Genomic DNA, 4,785 nt, shown 5'->3' with positions numbered 1-4,785 from the left:
CTTTCATCAGTTTTCTGAATTCATCCCCCATAATCTCTATTTCTTCAAGCAGCCTCTCTTCACTCTGTTTTCTTCTCTAGGACATTATTTCCTAATTCTTATAAATCTATTGTCTCTCTTTGTTAAATTCTTGATAACATTTTCAAATATTTATTTATGTTTACTAACTCCCTCTTGACATGTGTAATCCACTAATTCTTATTCATTAAGAATGGTGACCTAAGGATGGCTGCAGAATAATTCTCCATAGTCTTCCTCAGTGCCAGAGATACCAGAGGGCACACAAATTGACTGTAGAACTTGTTTCTCCTTAGCGATTAGTAAATGCCAAATGAGCCCTTTTATGTTAGATGACCAATTGGAGAAATCCAAGTTTGTGGAACTACCTGGGGAGGTAGCTGTTGCCCCCCGTCCCCCACCCCGCCCCTTTCAGGCATGGGGCAGCATGTCCTATCTTGGAAATTCTGGGCCGCTTAAAGTCAATGGAGTTCAACAGACTTAGTATCGCCTAGTAGGGAATTACAAACAAAAAGTTTTGATCCCCAACCTCTTGGAGATTCTTATACCTTGTTCCAGGTGATCCACAGGTGCTTCAGGTCTTCAGGAAGAGAGAAAATGAGCTTAGAAAGATAGATGGCTATATAAGAAGGAAAGGTCAACAAAGAAGTCGGTAAACAAGAAGATAAAGATAGTGGATCCAATACATGCATCTATATTCATTTCCACAGGGAGTATCATGTTAGGACTTTTAATTACCAGACTGTGATACTTTTCACTTCCATCAGCTGTTCTCTGCTTCTAGGACCTGCACCTGACCTGGTGAGTCTCGGCGCTGACCCAGGGCACGGAATAACGGAACCGCGGGGAAGATGCTGCGTACAGCGACCTGCTTGCTGTCTTGGAAACGGGACACCAACTCCTACGTCACAATCGCTGAATCTTTGGTCATGCCCTCGCGTGGCCAACGACGTGAAGGGAGCGCAGGTCTCTCGGTAGAGGGGCAGGGGCCTCAGAAGAGCTCTTTTCTCTCAGGCCGCGAGTTGAGAGCTGGGCTCTCGCGGACCTGTCCTCCCGCTCCTGGGCAGACATGGCTCTCGGACCTTTCAGACCGCAGCTTGTCCTTCAAATCCGGTACCATCCAGGGCGCACTTTCCTCTCCGCGGTCCTGATTTTGCCTTCTTTCCCTCGTAATTGTTCTTGTCTCCACTGTGTGAGTCTCCAGCCTCTCACCTCCGTCTGAAAAGCGCACAGAAACCTCGGTCTTCGTCCGCCGGGCAGGAGCTAGACACCCTCCCCCACTCCAAACTCGTGATGCAGATGTTTAGAAGTAAACACTCTGCGATGTGATGAGGGCAACAGGTGGTAGCATGTCCCACCGGTACCATCCAACCCCTAAACCCTCACCCCCGGCACCATCCACCTCTCTCCCATCGGCAGGAAGCTTCGCGATGGCCGCTCCCGGGGATGCCAGGCAACCGCCCCCAGAGGATTTGCTCCCCCCCGAAAGGGGCGCCTTGGCAAGTGCGGGGCCCTCATGCAAGGCGGGGTTCCAGCCATCCCAAGGCTTAGTGCACCTCTGGCGTTCCCCGGACTTGGTCCCCTTCCTTTGCAGAACAGCCAAATGACCCAGCTGTGGCAGCGTGCATCCTTCGATAGCTCAGCTGGTAGAGCGGAGGACTGTAGACTGGACAGACATCTGCCGACATCCTTAGGTCGCTGGTTCGATTCCGGCTCGAAGGAAGTGCCTGACGCTTTTGCGGGCGCGCACACACACCCATGCCCGCCTAGCGCCACCCCTGCTTGCTCCAGGGCCTGGTAGCCGCCAAGCTGCAGCCACCTACTCAGAGGCCAAAGCCTTTCTGGACCACCTTCCTTCCTAGCTCCTACGCCTACGCCTGTGCACCTTCCTTCCTACGTTTATGCCTGTGCTGTGGCCCGGGAACTCGCCTGATCATTCTTCCTGCAGTCCGCGGAGTCGTGGTACTTTTACAGCACAAAACAGTCCCTATTGCTTGTACCTTCTGGCCTAACCAGTTTCCCTCTCTCAAGCCCCCCATCCCGCCCCTTCCCACTTTTATTCCCAGTGAGTGAGATAGCAACTTGGACTTCTAGGCGGGGAAGATAATAGTGGTGGGTTTTGCTGATTTGGCCCAGAAAGCCTTTTGCAGAATATCCTGAGGTTTATAGCCCAGGTTTATCACATCCCCAGCAAGAAACGTACCCATGTCAATGACCATCCGTCAGAGCTTCTGAATTTATTATTATTATTATTTTTCTGAATTTATTATTTTTAAGGGCATCCATTGGTCCTGCCGATCGCATTAGGAACCCTTGGACCAGCGGCAGTTTCAGTATAAAGTGATAGATGGGAAGATGTAAGTAATCAAGAAATATCACAGAGCAAAAGACGAGAACCAAATTAAGATATGCGGAGCTATGAAAAGATTGTGGTAAAAAATGATCCTGAGATAAGTAACAGAGAATGAAAGGGTATTTGACAAAAGAGGAGCAGAGGAATCAAAGCAGAATAATCATCTTGTTATCACTTTGTAAGCCCAGGAAGCATGGTGCATTTGGTTGAGTCAAAGAGATTGGGTAGGGGTAGGAGTAGGGGAAATGGAATTGATTAAGCTGGTTACTTAAGAGGTACCCTTTCTGGGTCCCCAAAATTTTCAGTAAAATATTAAAGCGTAAAAAGAAGAGCACAACCTGTCTTCTGTGACAGTGTTGGCCTCCCATTGACAGTGGCTCCTGCTACAAGATAGAAGCAGGAACTCACTTGCCCTTTGTGTGACTCAGATTCATGCCTTGTTATCTGACAGAAGTGAGGCTGCAACAGTGGGAAAAGCACATGGAAAAACAAGGAGCTGTGCCTAGTAAGAAACTGCTTGTGTTTTAGGCTTTCATCCCAAGCATGGCTTCTCAGACGCTGTTCTTCTGCCTTGTAAAAAAGGAGTGCCTCCTGATCCTCAACAGGCTGAGTCACATTATTCCTTGTTGCTACCAGCCTCTCTGGCCCCACCTCTCCTTTTCAGAGAGTATTTATCTGTATAAAGTGCTCAATAATTTTAACTTGAGCAGTTTAAACTGATGTTTAAACAAGGGGACTTTGCCTCAGAATGTTCTAAGGCATTTCAGTTGGTGTACATTATGAGACTAGAAGGCAAAGAGTGGACCTGACAGGATTGTACATCTCAGCCTCCATCTCTCAAAGATTCTGCCACTTATCCACAGTCCTTTTACCCACTACTGATTGGAAAATGCTGCAATCTGAGGCTAAGTCTTATGTTTCTTGCTTATAGATTTTTACATACAAGCAGCCACTTTACCAGTCATGGGCCACATACTTCTTGATTGCTGATATTAGCTTGGGTGAAAAGATGGTGGAGAGTGGTAAAAGCCTTAGTTTCTAATTGATCCAACTATTTAAAGGTAGAAAATTTTATTGATACATTTCTTTTTTTATTTTTTATTTTTTTTCTTTTATTTCAGCATATTATGGGGGTACAGATGTTTAGGTTACATGTGTTGCCCTTGGTCCCCCCCCAAGTCCGTGTTTCAAATATGTCCATCCTTCGGGTTATTGATACATTTCTTTATAACCATTTAGTTATCACTGAGGATGTTCCACACAGAGGATGGATACTGAGCCAAGCATCAGGACCTCAGCTAGAGGCAGTACTTGCTGAAAAAGGCCACTGAGTTAGTGAAGAGATGAAATGATAAGGCTTGAGAAAGAGGAAGACAATTTTAGATATTTTGGATGAAGATTTCCTGATTCCACATTTCTGCCCAATCTGAAAAGGAGGCAAAGACTTCATTTGACATAAAATTTTTCTCTTTTGGCATCAGCAATGCTTCTGCCTTCGTCTGTCAGCTGACCCAAGTCAGACAGCTGCAAGTATACGCAGGAGCAATGACAATAGGAGTGGAAATTAATGGAGTGGGAGTGAATATGGAAGGACATGGATATTATATGCCTTTTTCCCCACTCAACATTCTGTGTGTGAGTGTGTGTGTGTGTGTGTGTCTGTGTGTGTATAAAGTGTCATAGCCATGGTGCCTTGTCTATGAGGACTCACAAGAGATGGTGGGAAATCTTCACCTTGTTTCTGGGGTGAGCAGCAATTGAAATTCCAGGGATGTGATGACATAGGATAAAATTCTATGCATGACTTTTTAAATCTTGATATCCTGCTACTCCTGGACTTGTATGTATGTAGAGTAATATCATATATTGTTAGTTACACATACACAATCAACATTCTTAAGGCTTCTGTTTATTTGCCCAGACTTTTCTACAATGACACCACTTCCCTGGACATTGATCTATTCCTACTCCTGTCCTAAAACTCAATAGGCTCAACTTTGAGGGGCATAGGCTTTACCAGGAAACCCCTTCTGTTTAATAATCTGCCTTCCACCACAAACTGCACAAAGACTTTCCAATCTACATTTGCATGAAATGTTTCTTCATTGCAGTTTTCAGCATGCTGCAACAGCCTACTTTCATCTCTAAGTCTCCTGTAGACAATAACATATTTTAGAGGAAGACATGTATTTTAATCTGTATATTGTAGCACCTGGAACAGGATAGGTACTTAGGAAATGGTTTCTGAACAAAACTTACCTGAATAGCAATCTAAAAAAGCAGGAGCTCTTATGAGTGAGCACACCCTGAGATCATGAACTAAGAAGGGGATGCATGCTTAAGGTGGCGCTTTATGGATGAAGTCCTCCTAGCAGTCATATTTGGTGAGCATATTCTTTTTTTTTTAATTTTTT

General features: G+C 45.3%; 1 non-coding gene across 1 annotated transcript; it reads left to right on the top strand.

Moving 5' to 3' along the window:
- The first annotated feature begins 1,646 nt into the window (after positions 1–1,646).
- On the top strand, positions 1,647–1,740 carry TRNAY-GUA. The gene is made up of 2 exons: positions 1,647–1,683; positions 1,705–1,740. It is a non-coding gene; the product is annotated as a tRNA-Tyr (tRNA).
- Positions 1,741–4,785: the final 3,045 nt, after the last annotated feature.

Source organism: Propithecus coquereli, unplaced genomic scaffold (assembly GCF_000956105.1).
Source record: "Propithecus coquereli isolate 6110/MARCELLA unplaced genomic scaffold, Pcoq_1.0 Scaffold3, whole genome shotgun sequence".
Lineage (NCBI taxonomy): Eukaryota > Metazoa > Chordata > Mammalia > Primates > Indriidae > Propithecus > Propithecus coquereli.
The sequence above is the reverse complement of the archived record's forward strand: the minus strand, read 5'-3'. Positions and strand labels throughout refer to the sequence as shown.